The following is a 20,528-nucleotide window of genomic DNA, read 5'->3' as shown; positions in this document are numbered from 1 at the left end:
GGGTGTTTGCCAACACAGGTTATTAGATCTGCTTTTCTAAAGGAAAGCAACTGAAAATGAGTTAACAAGCTTATTTAATAAATCAGACATGTACCATTTACCTAGTTCAGGGGGAAAAGCTCAGCACCCTGAACTTCAGAGTAGATAGACAGAAGTTACAAGACAGAGAAACAGATCAAGCAGACAGGCTTCCAAACTGTCCAACAATTACATCTATACCAAATCACAGTTACCAGAGAGGGAAGCAGCAACATCTGGGTTTTTCAAAGTCAGTGGGGCTCTCAACAGCTGCCCAGAGTCTCATCTGGTCAAATCACATAACACTTCTCAAAGTGAGCCCCAAAGCAAAGCCTCATATCAGGGATTATATAGCCTTGTCCTGGGTCAGTGAATGTAAAACCCTCTTGACCCACTGGCCAATCACACAGCATCGAGGTGTAGGCATTCTTGAAAACCAAGCCCCCTGCCACAGGCTCCATGTGACCACATTCAGACAATTATGGGGCAGAGTATATTTTCAAATCCAGAAAGGTTATCAGAGTCTCTTAAGCCTATCAAAGAACCTAGGGACAGGGAAGATTTTTAAATTTATATTTCTATTACAATGGTCCAGCTATATTGGCCTCCTGTTTTGCTCACAAATGAAACTATGCATCCCAAATCTAGGTATTTTCATTGACTCTCCTCACTATATGGAATACTCTCCCTTCTCACTTGTACCTCCTGACTTTCTTCAAGGTTTAGATTAAATTATACTTCTCTATCTCTTTCTTTATCTCTAATTTATTCATTGATTACTGGTCATAGTCATTCTGTTGGTCTACATATTAAATAAAAGAAAAACAACCAAATATTAAATACTTCTCAAAAACTAATAAGGTATAATGGCAAGCACAGAAGTAGTTCACAACTTGTTTCAGCTATTGAATTAACACATTTTTTCACTCTGTTAAGAAACACAATTGTGAACTCCACAACTTGTAATCTCCTGAGGAGGAACTAATGACTATATAAGGAGAGCCCCAGGGCTAGAGACAGCAGAAGGGGAAAAGAGGACTCTTGTGGTGGCAGAGTCAAGAAGAATACTTGTGGATTCCTTAAACTCTGTCTGCTCTGTCTATGTTGATGTTTCTTTGTGATACTTTGTACAGCAGTACCAGGACCTTACTGGAAGCCCTGAAAGAGGATTTTCTGGTTGTATGTTTACACAAGTCCTGGAGGAGGGTTTTAGAGGTCCTGGGACTTTATAGATGATTTGTGTTCATGTCTTTAAACTTCTTTGTGGGTCTGTGTTGATTTCTATGTTGATTTGTGGTGAGTTCTCAGACCTTGTTGGTACATCTGAGTTGATTTCACAAGCAGATAGTGAATTGATGATGATGCCAGCAATGTTCATGAATATTATTTTGGCTCTGTTCAGTTCTGTCTTACCAGAAACAGGGACTGCGAAGGACTTGAGGTGGACTGGACACTGTGAGCTTCAATATGGAATGGAAACTGGATGAATAACTGGACAAGGAGATGAACAAGGAACTGGGAACTCCCTGCTTTTCAATCCAGGTGACAGTTGGAGGTGGGACCATGGAAGAAGAATGGTGGAAACTGAGAACCAGCCTCGCATCAAGCTGAAAGAAGACATTACTTGGGTATTGTGTACTGACTGAGAAGATTGTGATTTACTTGTGAACAAGGTGTGAATGACCTGTGTATTTTCCACTATCCCTTAAGAAGTTACTGAGTAGTAACTGATGACTGAGTAGTGACTGATGATTGAATAGTGACTGATGACTGAATAGTGACTGATTTGTAACTTAGTGTGCCCCATGAGTAGAGAACTTTTTGACTATTGTATTTTGTGACCCTTAAGGAGGCAAGCCTCCTTACAAATGATTGAATGATTGAGTTACTAAATGATTGTATTTTGTTGAAACTATTGTAACCACTTTAGTGAAAACTATGTGGCCATTTTAGTGATAAGTCATTGTGAATGCCATATTTTGATTTTCCATGATATGTTGTAATATTATGAATGCTGTGCCTTGATTCTCTGTGAATGTTTTCCTCTGATTTTGTATGGAAAAGAGAGTTCACTATACGGTGTAATCAGAACCTTAAAGGCTATTCATAGTAGCATTCCTCTGGAAAGCTGCTTGTGTGTGGCTTTATAAATGAATATAGCTTGGGGAAAACTGTAGATTCTAAAGTAACTCTAATCTCTTTGGGAAGGTAGGTGGCACAGTGGAAAGACTGCCAGGACTAAAGTTAAGAATATTAATTTACTGAGTTCAAATCTGACTTAAAACACCATTTTTTGACCCTGGACAAATCAATTACTTCTGTTTGTCTCAGTTTCGTCATCTGTAAAATGAACTGGAAGAAAAATGGGAGATAAGTCCAGTATCTTTGCCAAAAAAAAAACTATGCCCCCCATGGGGGCACAAACAGTGGAATATGACTGAACAATAAAAAGATCTTTTCTTTGAGGTGAAATGTAAACTTCAGAGAGGTAACCAAAGGCTAAATTATCTGATAAAAAATTATATTTAAAGGTATTGTTTATTAGCTCTACTCTCTCATTATTATTATTGTGAGATTAGTATAAACTATACTTGGAGTTTGAATATATCCACTACATTCTTTCATTCCTGCTACTCATTTTCTCTTAGGGATCAACAGATTACATGCTTGTCCAGAATGTTACCAGTAGAACATTGTAAATGTAAATTGCCAGCTGCTGATTCATGTATTCTCAGTTTTGTTAAGGTTCACAAAGCCTTTAGGGAGATCAACAGGACCCATAAAGAGTTATATTCTTCTGAGAGCACTTTTCCCATGCTCCTTTTCTCCAAATAGTGCATTTTCCACTTGACAGGATTGCTTTCAAATTCTACTTTTAGTTAAGAAAGACACTTTGTGATTGTTGACATGTAATGTTGGCAAGTGGAAAATGCACTATTTGGAGAAAAGGAGCATGGGAAAAGTGCTCTCAGAAGAATATAACTCTTTATTTTCTTTTCTCTCTTTTTCCTCTCTCTCTCTCTCTCTCTCTCTCTCTCTCTCTCTCTCTCTCTCTCCCCTTTCCTTCTCCCTCCCTCTCCCACTCTCTCAACATTTCTAACATTTAAGGTTTTTACATTAAATATAATCAATAATCATGAGATTTAAATTATAATTAGTTTTTAAACCTATTATCGCATTCTTTCATTGCACTCATATATGAAGCACAAATGGCATATTGGTCTACCTGTTGCTTGATTCTTCCTAGATATTTCTTGCACAGTTAATCAACTTATTATTTTAAAAATCATCTGGACTTTGGACTTCTGATAACAAAGATGGCAGAGTAAGCAATAAATTGCCATAAATTTATCATATTTATCTCCAAACAACCATAAAATCGAGCCCCCAAATAAAACCTGGAACAGCTGAACCAGCAAAAAAAAATAGATTAAAACAATCTTTGAACCCAAGAAACTTGGAAAAAAAGCAGGAAACATCTGTCTCACTTGAGTAAAAGGGAAGCACAGGTCAGGACAGAAATTGTCCCAGCAAGCCAGCAATAAGTCCCAATTCAGCAAAGCAGCAGTAGATCCTGAGGCCCAGTATAATGGAGGAAGAAAATACCAGCACCAGGTCCCCACATGTGGCTCTGCGTGGTCAGAAATAGGGCAAACTCCAGCTCTGAGAACTGCTATATATTTCAGTCTGGCCCCTGGAAAATAGGTAGCTGCCAATTGGTAACTAAGCAAACAGGAAGTCTCCAGTGGCCACACTACCATTAGTTTCAGTATATCCCTTAGGTAAAGTAGAGGCACCCCACCAATTTCAGCACAATACAGACACCAGCACTAGGAACCTGGCTCAGCACCAGGTAAGCTGCCAGACCCTGATGGACAAAGTCATACAAGCAAACACCCACCCCACCCCCTCAGTGCCAGACAGGTGGATACCCTATGTTTCTCAGGGGAACATCAGTGCAGTATCAGGTGAACAGCTAGGTCCTGAAACCCCAGTAGAAGAAGTTCAAAACAGTGTCCCTTGCACACCAGAAGTAGAGCTCAAATTTAAAAGAAAGTAATAAGTTTAGAAAAGAACAAAAAAACAACCAAAAATGAGACTGACCTTAGAAACTTAACTGTGGTGAGAGGAAAGATTAAAAAAAAAACAAACTCAGAAGAGGACAATAATGCTAAAACACATATGGGCAAAAGTCCAAAGAACAATGGGAAGTAGTTTCAGGTCCAGAAAGAGCTCATGGAATAATTCAAAACAGAGTTTAAAAATCATAAGAGAGAGGTATAAGAAAAAATTGGCAAAGAAGTGAGAGTAATGCAAGAGAATTATGGAAAATAGTCATCAGCTTGGAAAAAAGAAAACAACGGCTTACAATGCAGAAAAGGCAAAATGGAAAGGGAGATACAAATTCCAATGGGAAAGATGAATTCTTAAAAATGTCCAATTGGTCAAATAGATAAGAAAGTTAAAAAAAATAATAAAGCTAATTGAGGAGAAAAATGACTTTAAAAAGTGGAAGCTAATGACTCTGTGAGACATCAAGACTCAAATTTTTAAAAATAAAAACAAAATAGAAGAAAATATGAAATAACCTCATTGGAAAAACAATTAACCTGGAAAATAGATCCAGGATAGACAGTATTAGAATCATTGGAGTACATGAAAGTCATAATCCAAAGGAAAACCTGGACAGCATCATTCTGGAAGTTATCAAGGAAAACTGCCCTGATATCCTGGAAGCACAGCACAAAATATATATTGAAAGATTCCACTGATCACCTAAGGAAAGAGATCCCAAAATAAAAACTCCAAGGAACATTATAGCCAAATTTTGGAACTATCAGGTCAAGGAAAAAAGTACTGCAAGTGGCCAGAAAGAAACAATTCAAATAACAAGGAGCCACAATAAGTATAACACAGGATTTAGGAGTTGCAACAATAAAGGATCAGAGGTCATGGAAATCAAAATTCCTAGAACTACAGCCTAGGGCTAAATTACCAAGTGAAATAAAGCATATTACATCAAGACAAAAATATTAATAATAATCCTTCAATGAAATATAAGGATTTCAAGCTTTTATAAGGAGAAGACCATAATTAAACATTTTGATCTTCAAATATCAAGACCCAAGAGAAGCATAAGTATGTAAAATGGGGAAAGAAAATAAGAGATTCAATATAGCTAACTTGTTCCCATCCCAATATGGGAAAATGATACTTGTATTCTTTAAAAAAAAAAAAACAACAACTGTATCACTAATAGAATGACTAGCAGGAATATAAATAGATAGAGGGTATGGGTATAAGGTGAAATTGAGGAAATGATATAAAAAAATTAAGGGCTGAGAAAGAGGAGGACACTGGGTACTGGAGGAAGGGAAAGGTCTGATGGGGTAATTTAATTCACCCCTTTCAGTGGAGGTGAAGATGGGAGACCAAGAGATGGACATCACTTGAAACTTACTCTCATCAATATTGGATCAAAGAGGGAATAATATACACAATCATTTGAATATAAAAATGCATCTTACCAAAGAGGGGAGAGTGGAGGAAAAAATGGGCAGTTCACTGAAAGAAAGAAGAGGTTGTGGGAGGTTGTAGATAGAAATATAAGACTGGTGAGGAGGAAAAGGGTGAAAGGGGAGAGGACAAACAAGAGGAAAATAGGATGGAGGGAAATATACAGTTTGTAATCATAACTTTGAATGTAGATGGAATGAACTCTCCCACAAAATGGAAGAAGACAGCAGAGTAGATCAAAAAAAAGTATCTGAATATATTTTGTTTATAAGAAACACACTTGAAGCAGAGAAACACACATGTAAAGGGCTGGAACAGAATCTATTATGCTCCATCTAAAGTAAAAAAAGAAAAGCAGGGGGTGTAATCTTGATCTGTAACAAAGTAAAACCAAAAATAGATCTTATTAAAAGAGATAAGGAAGAAACTACATCCTGCTAAAAATGCACCATGGACAATGAAGCAATATTAATACTAAATAAATACATACACATAGACAGACAGATAGATAGATAGATAGATAGATAGATAGATAGATAGATAGATAGATAGCCAGTAGCTCTAATAAGGCCTCATTTCTCAAATATGGGGAGAACTCCAACAAATATATAAGAACAGAAACCATTATCTAACTGATAAATTATCAAAAGAAATGAAAAGGGAATTTTCAGATGAATAAATTGAAGATATCTATACGTGTATCAAGAAATGCTCTAAATATTTTTTTATTAGAGAAATACAAATTAAAACACTGAGGTACCACTTCATATGTATCAGATTGGCTAATGTGACAAAAAATAGAAAATTATAAGTGTTGGAGAAGATGTGGGGTAATTGTGATACTAATGAACTGTTGGTGGAGGTCTAAACTTATCTAACCATTCTGGAGAGAAATTTGAAACTATGTCGAAAGGACAACCAAATTTTGCCTACCCTTTGATTAAGCAATAACTTTTCTAGGTCTGCATCCCAAAAAGATCATTAAAAATGGTCATGAGATTTATGTAGCAAAAACTTATAGCAGCCCTTTTCATGGTGACAAAATATTGAAAATTGAGGGAATACCCATCAATTATGAAATGGCTAAAGAAGCTTTAGCATATAAATGTAAAGAAATACTACTGTGAAAAAAGAAATGATGAACAAGCAGATTTCAGAAAAAAAAAGCTTTTATGAACTGATGCAAAGTGAAATGAGCAGAACCAGGAAAACATTGTACACAGTATCAGCAGTATTGTGTGGTGATGAACTATGAATGACACAGCTCTTTGGAGCAACACAATGATTGAAGACAAGTACAAAATCTTGTGAAGGAAAATGCTATCCACATCCAGATAAAGAACTGATGAACTATGAATACAGATTGAAATATATTTTTCATTACCTACTTTATTACTTTTCATTTTCCTTTTGATCTATTTCTTCTTTCTCAACTGTGACTATATGTAAATATATTTAAAATGGTAGTTTCTCTCTCTTCACACACACAAACTATATCAAATCGACTTATAATGGGGAAAAATAGAATACTATTAAAATCATCTGTTATTTTGACTTCAATATCACTTTATTTTATTTCTTGGCTGATAAAAAAATAATGATTTTCATAACAGGGCTTTCACTGTTAGTTTCTCTATCATTTTGGTAGCGAAGGAAACTATGTTACTGAGACATCTTGTCATACTCAGGATGAAAAATGGCTGCAGATTTTTCAACAGCAGAAGATCAATCATTCTCTCATTTAGTAACATGTAGACCTGTCTGACAGAGGTATAGTGAGAATAGGCCTTAGCTGTCTGAATACTTATGTTTCAATGTCATATGTAACTGATACTGTTTTCCATATGATATTAAATTATTTTTCTGCATGTTTACAAACCATATGAAATGTTAAATAGGCCTGACATTTACACTGCTAAGATGAATTTTAAGCAACATTTATTGAACAGATATTTTTTCAAACTATTGTTATATTAGGTCTTTTGATTGACATGGCCATCCAGCATAGAAACTCAAATTTGCATTGGATCCACACAGAGACAACGCTGTTTATTATCATTCATTGAGCACTCACTGTGGAACTATCTGTTACTTTAGAAAGTCCCAAGACTACACCTTGTCACTGAATTCATGAGGACATCAAATCTGGCCACAGTCAACCCCAATTTTTTCCAAAATTTTTTAAGGGTCCAGTTATATCAGGAAGACATTTATACAACATATAAAAACAATAATACTATTGAATAATTGAGTATTGAATGGTTCAGAAGTGGTGCATAATCTGCCAAGGCTGAGATCTTAGTTCATGCTAAATCATACATACTAATGGTTTAAAAAATGTTCTGATGGCTTATTTGTACTCTTTTCCAATCTGCAGAAAAGAATAATTTTTTTATTGTTGTTTCTTGGATTTGTACCATTTTTCTGCCCTCTTTATATGAAATTCTCCTTTAAACAGAACTATTTTAAATGAAATAAGCATACAGTTATACCAGAGATTTGGTTTTCTTAAACCTTGCTTTACATGTCTGTGAGAAAATACCTTGATGTGTGCCACTTGACTTCCATCATGGCAGACAGGTTATTTTTATGCTGAATAAGGGCTCCAAGCACTAAAATGAAAGAACTAAAAGAGCATCATATTCTGTGTAATAAATTTCAAACACTTTATATTACGTAGTTAAAAAAGAAGTACTTAGTAGTCTGAATAAAATTCAGCCCCATCCAAGAGTTACTAAATACTTCATAAAATACAAAAAAAAATACTAAGGTACCATAAAATGCATAGCTAAGAATGCAGAATTCATTTACTTTTTTAGAATTTTTTTTTTTATCTTTAGATATATACTTGCTGTTATTCATCCTTTGTTCATGAACAAGACCAATGATGTCATGGTGTGATGTCTTTACTTGTACACAAACTGGATTTAAGTGAGGCAAAGCTTCACATAGCTGTCAGCCTTACTCTCCTCCAGAGTCATCAATGTTCAGTGGTGAGAAAAAATTAGGATTACTGGCAATGGCCTGGGATATGTATATATGTATGTTTGTATGCATGCATTTATGTATGTATGTATGCATGTATGTGTGTATGTATGCATATATACATAAACATGTATATTTGTGTGTTTGTATACCTTTTACTTTTCAAAGCAAGGGTTCTCTAACCCAACTACTGCAGCATATTTAAACTGACCTTGTACAGATACTAGTTAAGCCCTTTGGCTTCCCATTATCATACATTCTCCCTGACAGAATGGCCCACTTGTTTTTCTGATCATATATATCTCTCATGATGACCTTGGTCTTGTCCCTACACAATTCTTAATCGATAATATAGTATACTTAGGAATATGCCCCACCTTTGGGTACTTTGAAAGTTTAATTTTACAGAAATTCTGTTAAATTTCATTCATTCATTTCTATGCAATTACAATAGAAGGTGCCTAATCTGCTGAGTAGTATATAAATAAGGAAATGGATAAGAATCATCCTAGAAAAGGTGTAGAGAGAGATTAGTGATTGTTTAGCTTTAAAAATTCCATCATAGTTTGCAATTAATTCTATAGGCAATAGGAAGTAATTGAAACTTCTTAGACAGCTAAATGATATGATAATATCTGTGCTTTAGAAATACTATGTCAGCTGAAGTAACTTTTCTTTCCTCCCTTATTCTTTCCTTTCTTTCTCTTTTTTTTGTCCATTGGAGCATTTTATTTGTATGTATGTTTTACATCCTTAGAAAAAGAATCCCAGGATTTTTCCTCCTGTGTGTTTTCGTCTTGCTTCCTCATGGTCCATGATGCCAGCTGAGTTTGTAAGCACAATAAACCCAAACTAACAGGATGGTAGCAGATTCTTCTGCCACTTTTCCAGATCTTTCAATTGAACATCAAATCTGGGGCTGATTACACCACACTTGTTTAATCGGCCGGTGAGATTCACAACAATTTTTCCTGCTCTGTGATCATCAATGATCTCAAATTCGCCAATGTAACCATGTTTCATCATCACAGTTAAGAACTGGACAATTACTTTAGAGCACGGCCTAATGAGAACCTGGCGTTTTCCTCGCTTTTCTGCATTGTTGATGCTTTTGAGAGCATCTGCCAGGACATTCATGCGCACCATGGTGGCAGCTCTGCAAGATGGCGGAAAGAGGACGGGATGGGTGAGCACGGAGAGATATGGCCTTTCCTTTCTTTCTTCTTTCCCTTCTTTCTTCCATCCTTCCCTTCCTATAATCCTAAATTATTTCTCTTCTTACTACCCCCAAAAAACCCAGCTGCTAATTTGTTGATAATGTTTTCCTATGTATAGATTTATATGATTTTTTTATGAATTTCTTTTTTACCATTTGAACAACTAGCATTTAATTATCATGTAGCAGAAACATTACAAGACCGGATAATATTTTATATGAAAAATATCTGTAAGTTTTAGTGAATGTCAGGAATAATGATGAAACAAGGAAGTTGAAAATATAACTTGATATTAGCCTATATCAAGAGAGATGGAATATCTAGTTCACTGATTACCCTGACTTAGTGTAGCAGCAAGCACCCCAGCGTCCTCAGGGTTTGCCACTACCACAGGTTCTTGGATCTGCTTTGTTAAAGGAAAGCAACTCAAAATGGGTTAACAAGCTTACTTTAATCAGTCAGACATATATCGTTTACCTTGTTCAGGGGAAAAAGATCAGCACCCCAAACTTCAAAATATACAGACAGAATTATCAAGACATTAACAGATCAAGTAGACAGCTTTCCAAACTGTCCAACCATTACATCCATACCCAGTCAACATCTGGGTTTCCACATCTGGGTTTTTCAAAGCTGGGGGACTCTCAACAATGGCTTCCCAGAATTCAGATCAAATCACAGAACACTTCTCAAAGTGAGTCCCAAAACAAAGCTACACATCAGGGCTTATATAGCCTTCTCCTGGCTCAGAGAATGTAACATCCTTATTGACTCACTGGCCAATCAAGAAGTATCTACTGAAAAACAAGCCTCCCACCCCAGACTCCAGGTGCACTTTAGCCTAGGAGCAGGGAAGATCTTTAAATCTGCATTTCCATTACACTTAGTTAACATATTTAGGTGACAGCATTCAGTATTGAATGCCATGTTTTAGAAAATATTTCTACCAACTGGATTAAGCTTAGGTGAACAGGATGAAGAAACTTAAGCTTTTGCTATATGAATATAAATTGAAGGGAACAACTGTGTAGCCTAAAGAAGGGAATAACTGGAGATGTGGATAGTTATCATGTTGTTATGCAAGTAGGTCTTTGAGTGATTCATTTCTGGTATATATGGGACAATGTGGTCTTTGGTGTTTTCTCCAACTCTCAGATGCTATGATTATGAGTTCTGAGGGGATCAATATATCAGTACATTTTATCACCTAAGGCATCCTCTCTGATATGTGAGACCACAGAAAATCTATGTCAGGTTTAACATAATCTGTACGTCATCAATCACTTTAAGCCATAATTCATAAGTTTCCATTGATGTATTTAGTTTTACTATCAAGCCAAGAAACACATTGGTTAAAAATAAAAGAAATTCAACAATAAAAAAACCAAAATAAATATATAAGAAAAAAAACTTCCATGGACACATATTGTATATTTCACCACAGGGTGCCATACTACCAGTGAAGGTGAGTACACACAAAGGAAACACATGCAAAATACTAGTGGAAGGCACAGGTGTGTATGTAAAAATACACACAAATATATACCACTTTTCAGGGTCATCTACTAGATCTTTATTCTACTAAAATATGATGGTCAAAGATCTTGTTCCTCACAGAATCCAGTTAACAGCTCTATAGTCAATGGGCAAAGTTATGAGAGATCATTCATAGCTAATGGATAATGAACAAAAGCTAGACAGAGTGTCTTAGGATGGATTAAATATTTTCTTGTAACCGTGTCTGGTGCTGGTTAGAAATCTTTTGTCCCAGATACCTATGCAATTGAATTGCTTATCCCATTCAGTCCCTCATTGCATTTTGAACCCTGTTTGGATGGGAGAGGGTACAATCCCCCCCCCCACCCCACACTCACACACACAAAGACACAAAGGATTATATTGAGGCCGGAATGATGAAGACTATTTTAGCACTAAAATCATAAAATTTATTAAAAACAAAATCTAACTGTGCAAAATTTGTTATCTTTCTACATACTGGTCTTCATTTTCCCCTTTCTTATTTATGTTTGTCAATGTACAACAATAACAATAATAACATAAGTGGCTTTTAAACTAAATAGTTGCTAGCATAAAAATTGTCTCAGCATTTAGACTGAAAATTATGTATTTCTTTTGTAAATTCGCCAAATAGTTGTACACACAATTCTTTCTGTGAACTGTCCTCTGTTCTGATAGAATTCATTTTAACATCAGTTAGTCAACAAATTATGTAACCATTTTCTTTTCTTTTAGCAGGCATAACTTGTCACTTGTGGAGATAGAATTCCCTTTTAGTTCTACATCTGTTGACTATTTTCTAAAGTTGATGTGTTGAAATGGAATAACATGTTTCCCTGAGAGCCTCCTAAGTCTTTTCTTTGCCCCAAAATATCAATTGCTCTAAGAGTGCCATTTACTCTGGATGAGATTGTGTTAATTGTGAATTACTTCCTGGTACTTCCCCTAATGCTATTACTTTCATTTAAAACACTGTTCTGGGATAGATGGTAGAGTAAAAAGAAAGGTATAAGAAGAGGGGAATTTGAAGATTTCAGTGTTTGAAAAGGGGGAGCAGAGACATTTATGAAAACTTAACACAATAAAACAATGATGGCAATTCAAATCACTATTTTTTAATTTAGATATATTACAACAAAGCCAATATCACTCACCATATGTAATGAAATATGTTAAAGATATAAAAATACAACACATACTAAAATTAAGATCTCACTGAGTTATTCATGTTTTCAGGCCTACAAGGAATTAATGATTTCAAGTAAAGGGAAAAGTAGTAGATTGGAGGAGAGTATTTTCTTGTCATTATTGTTCAGTTGTTTCATTTGTGTCCAACTCTTTGTGACCCCATCTGGGGTTTTCTTGGCAAAGATAATGTAGTGGTTTGCCATTTCATTCTCCAGGTCATAATATAGATGACTAAACTGAGATAAACAGCGTAATGTGACTAGCCCAGTGTTGCATAGCTAGAAAGTATCAGGACAGATTTGAACTCTTGATTTCAAGTCTAGCATTCTATCTGCTGAGTCAGACCAGGCACTCTATACACTGTGCAACATAGCTAATTTGTGCATAATTTAAGGAGCATGAAAACTATGTGCTTAGGTGCTGCCAATACGTTTAAGGAATATGATAATTCCCTCATTGACTACCTTTTACTTCTAGCTATTTCTAAAGATTGTTGCACAGCGTTTATGCATTTGAATGGACACCATTCAGGCCAATCCTATGGTGGTTTCAGTTTTATTTTGGTATAAAATTATTAAACCCCATATTCATTAATTTGGTTCAACAAAATGTTGACTACATTTGACTGCAGGAGAAGAATAACATTCAAAATATAGGGACAAAAATCTATATACTACCTATAAAACCAAAACCAACAGCAAAATAAATTTAAAAAAGAGAAATCATTTTTAAAACAACTATAGACTCTAAAAAAGACTTGAGGCTCTACTTGCAAAGACACACCCAGGGATTATAATGAGATGGTCACTAACTCACTTCACAGAAATAAAGACAGTTCTAAATAATTCTAGAAATATTAATTGCTCATGAGTAGGTTGAGCTAATATAATAAGGACAATTCTACCTAAGTTAATTTATTTACGTAGTGGTATTCCAATCAAATTTCCATGGAATCACTTTGTAGAGCCAGAAAAATAAAATAACAAACTTTTCTGGAAAAATTAAAGGACAAGAATATCAAGAGAATTAATTTTTAAAAATGTGAAAGAATATGGTCAAGCAATTCTACTCTTCTGTAGGGCAAGATAGTTTTCTATTACCGATGGAGTATACATTTACACATACAGTCACACACATATACATATATGAGTGTATATGTGTATTTGTTTTCTATGTGCATTTGTATGTATATATGAATACATGTATGTATGTGTGTCTGTGTGATTATCTGTCTCTGAATCAATTTAGACATGAGTGAGATTCAAGAGTTGCCTTCTTCCACATATTCCCTTCATTATAAAAGCTGTTATTTGTGCACTATTATGAGATAATTGGGACCGGATTGGGACCCTTGGAATCAGAAGTAATGCTGTCCTCAGACTTCTACTCCCTCTTGAATGAAATCCTCTCTGCCCTTGATCTACCCAGAAATGGGTATATGCAATGGATTTGCCAAATACCATCTGGTCCTATTTCTAATGCCAGCACAGGAGTCCCTGTAATATTTTTTGACCAGTTGCCAAGTCTCCTTGCCTTCTATGACTTGAAAGCTTCTAATAGCTGCACCTTCTTCTGTCACATTGCTGGTGTTTCACCCATGTAGGCCAGGCTTCTTCCTCATGTCACATATCCCTCTTTCTTACTTTATATTTTTTCTTGGTCTAACTCTGACCATTTGTCAGATCTACCACTCCAGAATAGATTTGAAGCCTTACAGTTTTTTTGGAAGGCAACATTGGAAAATCTCAGCCAAGTGTTTTCTCTATTCTGCCCTCTTGGCTCTACCCCTTCCCACAAAAAAATCTCTGCATCAGTATATTGAGTCTACATACTGAAATTCCCAAAACTATTGAGATTGACAGAGTGTTAAAAGAGCAAACTTCCTTATTATAAATTCTTTTTAAAAATAAATTAATTTATTTTTGGTCTCCAACATTCACTTCCATAAGTTTTAAATTTTTCCCCACCTTCCTCCCTTCCTTCTCCACTACCCATGTGGCTCTAAATATACATTTTTATTAAACATAATTTTGCACTAGTCATGTTGTATAGAAGAATTAAAATGAATGGGAGGAACCATGAGAGTGAAAAAAGCGAACTAAATAACAAAAAAGAGCAAACACTGTGCTTTGATATGCAGTCAGACTCCATATTTCTGTGGACATGGATGGCATCATGAGTGTTTTGGAATTGTTTTAGGTCCTTGCATTGCTGACAGTTAAGTCTATCAAAGTCAATCATTGTACAATGTGACTGTTACTATTTACAACATTCTCCTGTTTCTGCTCACTTCACTCAGCATCAGTTCACATAAATCTCTCCAGGTTTTACTGAAGTCTGCCTGTTCACTATTTCTTATAGTATAATAATATTCCATTACATTCATTTACCACAACTTGTTCATCCATTCCCCAATTCAGAGACATCCCTTCCATTTCCAGTTCTTGGTCACCACAAAAAGAGCTACTTTAAATATTTTTGAACATGTGATTCCTTTTCCCCCTTTTTATGATCTCTTTGGGATATGGACCTGGAAAAGCCATTGCTGGGTCAAAGGGTATACACATTTTTTATAGATCTTTGTTCACAGTTCCAAATTGCTCTCCACAATGACTGGATAAGTTCACAACTTTACCATCACTGCATTAATATTACAATTTTCCCACATTTCTCCAGCACTTATAATTTTCCTATAATTTCAGTCAATTTGACAGGTATGATGTGGTACTTCAGAGTTGTTTTGATTTGAATTTCTCTTACCAATAGTTATTAAGAACATTTTTATATGACTATAGATACTTTAATTTCTTCCTCTGAAAACTACCTGCTCATATACTTTGACCATTTATCATTTGGGGAATGGTTTGTATTCTTATAAATTTGACTCATTCTCTATAATTTTAGAAATGAGGCCTTTCTCAGAGATACTAGTTGTAAGAATTTTTGCCCAATTTTCTCCTTCCTTCCTAATCTTGGTTGGATTTGCTTTATTTGTTCAAAAACTTTTGAATTTAATGTAATAAAAAACACCCACTTCTTATTTCATAATGTTCTCTATGTTTTTTGGTCATGAATTCCTCTATTCTCCATATATTTGACACATAAACTATTCCTTGGTCTCAGAGTTTGCTTATAATATCAGTCTTTATATCTAAATTGTGCACCCATTTGAACTTTTTTCTGATGTATGGCATAAGACATTGGACTGTGCCTAGTTTCTGCCATATTATTTTCCAGCTTTTCCAGCAGTTTTTGTCAAATACTGAATTCTTATCTCAGAAGCTGGTGTCTTTAGAATTATCAAACAGTAGATTACTATAGTCCTTGACTGCTGTGTCTTGCGTACCTAACCTATTCCACTCATCCACCACATTATTTCTTAGCCAGAACCTAGTAGTTTTGATAATTGTTGCTATATAATACAATTTAAAACCCGGTATGGTTAGGTCACTTTCCCTAGCATTTTTTTAAATTAATCCCCTTGATATTTTGTACTTTCAGATGAATTTTGTTATTTTTTTCTTGCCCTATAAAATTTTTTATTGTTTGATTGGTATGGCAATGAATAAGTATATTAATTTAGGTAGAACTGACATTTGTATTATATTAGCTCAGCCTATCCACAAGGAACTGATGTTTCTGGAATTATTAAACCTGACTTTATTAGTGTGACAAGTGTTTTTTAATTGTGTTCATATATTTCCTCAGTTTATTTTGGCAAGTTGACTCAGATATCTTATAATGTCTATAGTAACTTTAAATGGAATTACTCTTTCTACCTCTTACTGTTGGACTTTGTTGGTAATACATAGAAATGCTTACTACTTATGTGCATTTATTTTACATATGAAACTTTGCAGAAGTATATTATTTCAAGCAGTTTTTTACTTCATTCTTTATGATTCTCTAAGTATATCATCATGTCATCTGCAAAGAGTGATAGCTTAGTTTCTTCTTTAACTATTCTAATTACTTCACTTTCTTTTTCTTCTCTTCCTGCTTTTTATAACTCCTTTACTTGAGATGACAGTGAAACATTGCTTGGAGGCAGATTTCAGTTGATCTAGTGATTCAGACCCAGGTACTACCACAAAATGAGATACTCATAGATCACATCACATTTAACTACAGGAGTTTACGAAATAATATGGAAACAATATGAAATAAGGCTGCAGCATTGCTTGGTTCAGTTGGTTGGAGCTTCACAACTTCATAGCAGTTAAGAATGTGTGTGGACTCACATGACACCAAGGATTCAATGAAGCCTAAAAAACACCACCTCCTAATTCACTTGATTTCATCATCATCATCATCATCATCATCATCATCATCATCCCCATCCCCACCCCATTCCGACCATTATCATTATCCTTTCTTTAATTTGGCAGTAGATGGCATAATGGATGGAGTTCTGGACCTGAAGTCAGGAAGAGTTCAAATCTGTTCTCAGACACGTATAATTTGTGTGATGCCGGTCAAGTCAATTAATCTCTTTTTTTGTCTCATTTTCCTCAACTCTATAATGATGATAAATAATAGCACCTACCTTCTATAATTGTTGTTAGAATCAAATGAGATAATAATTTTAAAATATTTAGCACAGTTTCTGATACATATTTAGAATATTATTATTATTGATCATCATTCCATTGGGCAATTTTTCAGGTCATTCCTCTGGAGTCATTATCTTAAGGCATTTCCTTCTTTTTTGGGGGGGTGGCATTTTGGGAGCAACACCTATCCTAGACTACATAGAGAAAATTATTTAGTCTTAGGAAATATTGCTACACGTCTTCCACTCTGCAAGGTTTTAGAATTAGAGACTTTCTTAATAATGCCTTTCATATCCATTTCCCTTTTCTTTAATCATACAGACTTTTAACTGGGTCATGGACTTCATTATTTCTCTCCAAACTGTTAGCATCCCATTCAGTATCACTGTTTCCTATCCTTTCCTTCTTTATCACATCTCAGGATTTCTTAGATTATTTGGATGTGGGTACACAGGAAAAATCACCAAACAATTTTTTTAATGTAACAGTGATAGAAGCCAAAACAAGTAACAGAGAGCATAAATGTGAAATTTATGTTAAAACAATGCCAGGAAGGCCAACAGTCAGACTGAGGTGTGGCATGTCATGAGATAGTTCAGCTATAGACAATGAATAGGTGACTTGTTTAGATATATTTTGACAAAACATAAAATCAAAGAAGAGGTAAGACTTTTGCTTATGCTGTATGGGATGATGATGATTTTAAGCAATGAGAAGGCAGAGTTGCTCAATTCTTATATTGTTCCACATTTTTCATTATTTTTGTGTTGTTGTTAATGTTGTTTTCCTGCTAAGAATTTCTGCTCCACAAAAGTTACAACAAAAGTAACTAACAGTAATTTGATACTTCAGGCAAGTAAAAGGATATTAAGAAATAAATAAGGTACCATTGATTCAAGTCATCTAATCCAGATGAAATATATTTTGGAGTCTTGAAAGACTGAGTTGAGTGTTAGGCCAAGTCACTGTCAGTTATATTTGAAAATCAGGAAAATGGAAGAGGTACCATAAGATTAGAGATAGATACATGCTCTCTTGATTTTTGAGAGAAAGAGAGAGAGAGAGAGCGAGCAAGAGAGAGAGAGAGAGAAAGAGAGAGAGAGAGAGAGAGAGAGAGAGAGAGAGAGAGAGAGAGAGAGAGAGAGAGAAAGAGAGCAAGAGAGAGAGAGAGAGAGACAGAGAGAGAGCGACAGAGAGAGACAGAGACAGAGAGAGACAGAGAGAAAGACAGAGAGAGAGAGAGACAGAGACAGAGACAGAGACAGAGAGACAGAGACAGAGAGAGAGAGAGAGAGAGAGAGAGAGAGAGAGAGAGAGAGAGAGAGAGAGAGAGAGAGAGAACTGTATGCCAATGCTATAAATTTCAAATTCTGTGGAGATTCTAGAAGAGGTTAAAGAGATTATTGGAAAATTAATAGAAAAGGAAACAGTGATTAGAAAGAGCAATCATGACTTCATTCAGAACAGTCACAAAACACTAACGTAATTTTCATTTTTAACAGGATTGCTAATTTAGTAAAAAAAAAAAAAGGACATCCTGTAGAGATAACTTTGCCAGATTTTAACAAAATTTTTGATATAATATCTCCTGCTATTTCTAATTTAGTTAATGCTTCTGAAGTGAAATGGGAGGATTTATACTAATACAATTAGCATTAATTAATCACTTTCTTCATACAAAGTATTGACATGGCCCTGGGGAAAATACAAAATTTAGAAAATCTTGAAGCCTTCATACTTGTGAGATTTCTTGTAATTTACATTCCTCTATGCTATCCTTGATGCAACTACTCTTTGCTTTTTAGTCATGGAATTCTCTCTTATATCCTTTTCTTATCTTTGTTTTAAGTATTTATTTTTCCCCAGTTACATGTAAAAACAATTTTTTACATTAGTTTTTAAAATTTGGAATTCCAAACTCTATCCTTTCCACATTCCCCAGCATTCCCCATTGAGAAGGGAAGTAATTCTACACAGGTTATAAATGTGTAATCCTGCAAAACAAAGCCATAATAATCATGTTGTGAAAGAAAACATAGACAAGAAAAAAAACTCAAGAAAAATAAATTTTCAAAAAAGGTTGCTTCAATTTTTATTCAGACACCATCACTTCTTTCTCTGTGGATGGATAGCACTTTTCATCCTCAGCCCTTTAGAATTGTCTTGGACTGATATACTCCTGAGAACAGCTAAGCCATTCACAGCAAATTATCCTACAATATTTCTGTTAATTTGTACTCATTATATTCCACATTTCATCAATCCATGTAGGTCTTTCTAGGTTTTTCTGAGTCCATCCTTCTCATCATTTCTTATGGCATAATTGTACTCCATCACAATTAAATACCACAACTTATTTAGTCATTCCCCAATTGATATGCATCTCCTCAATTTCCAATTCTTTACCCCATAAAATAACTTCTATTAATATGTGTGTGTGTGTATACATCTTTTTCCTCTTTGTTTTTTTTAAATCTCTTTTGGAATATACGCCTAGTAGTGGTAACACTTTGTCAAAGGGTATGCATGGTTTTATAGTCTTTTGGGCAGAGTTGCAAATTGATCTTTAGAACGATTCAATAATTTCACATCTCCAAAAATGGTATATTAATGTCTCTTTTTCCCCACATTCCCTGCAATATTTGACATTTACCTTTCTGTCCTATTATTTAATCTAATAGGAATGAGGAAGTACCTCAGAATTGTTTAAACTTGCATTTCTTCAATCAATAGTGATTTAGAATATTTTTTCATATGACTATAAATAGTTTAATTACTTCATCTGAAAACTGCTTATAGGTTTTGTTTATTTATCAATTGGGGAATGGCTCTAAATTTTTAAAAATTTGACACATTTCTCTATACATTAGAGAAATGAGGCCTTTATCAGAGAAATTTAATTATTTTTTTCTTCACAGTTACTGTTGCTAACTGTATTTCTCTTCATCCTACACCCCTACCCACATTTATTCTATTCTCTCTCTCCTTTCATTTGATGCCTCCTCAAAGGAATTTTGCTTCGGATTATGCCTCCCTAAATTTGTCCTCCTTTCTCTCAGTACCCTCCACTTTCTCTTATTCAATTTCCCTTCTATTTTCCAGTAAGATGAGATAGCTTTCTACACCCCATTGCCTGTGCTTCTTATTTCCATCTTACATGTAAAATCATTTTTAACATTTGTTTTTAAAACTGAGTTACAAATTCTCTCCCTCCCTACCTATTCACCCTCATTGAGAAGGCAAGCAATTCAATATAAGTTATACATGTGTAGTCATGCAAAACACATTTATAATAGTCCCAATCTGTCCTTTGACCTTGGCCCTCCTCAGAAGTGTTGGTTCTGATTTCCCTCTCTCCCATTCTTTTATCACCCCTCCTCATCTTATCCCTTTCCCCACTACTTTCCTGTAGGGTAAGAGAGATTTCCACACACTCCATTGTGTGTGTATGTTATTCCCTCCTTAAACCAAATCCAATGAGAATAAAGTTCACTCATTACCTCTCACCTCCCCCCTAATCCCCTCCACTATA

The 20,528-nt window shown here is 35.0% G+C and overlaps 1 pseudogene; it reads right to left on the bottom strand.

Annotated features, from left to right (window-relative positions):
* Nucleotides 1-9,246: 9,246 nt before the first annotated feature.
* Nucleotides 9,247-9,722, bottom strand: LOC138165696 (small ribosomal subunit protein uS8-like; annotated as a pseudogene).
* Between the last annotated feature and the right edge of the window lie 10,806 nt (nt 9,723-20,528).

Source organism: Petaurus breviceps, unplaced genomic scaffold (genome assembly GCF_028583685.1).
Source record: "Petaurus breviceps papuanus isolate PSGF00001 unplaced genomic scaffold, PetGlider_PUasm1.0 214, whole genome shotgun sequence".
Classification (NCBI taxonomy): domain Eukaryota; kingdom Metazoa; phylum Chordata; class Mammalia; order Diprotodontia; family Petauridae; genus Petaurus; species Petaurus breviceps.
Note: the sequence above shows the minus strand (reverse complement) of the source record. Positions and strands in the feature narration are given on the sequence as shown.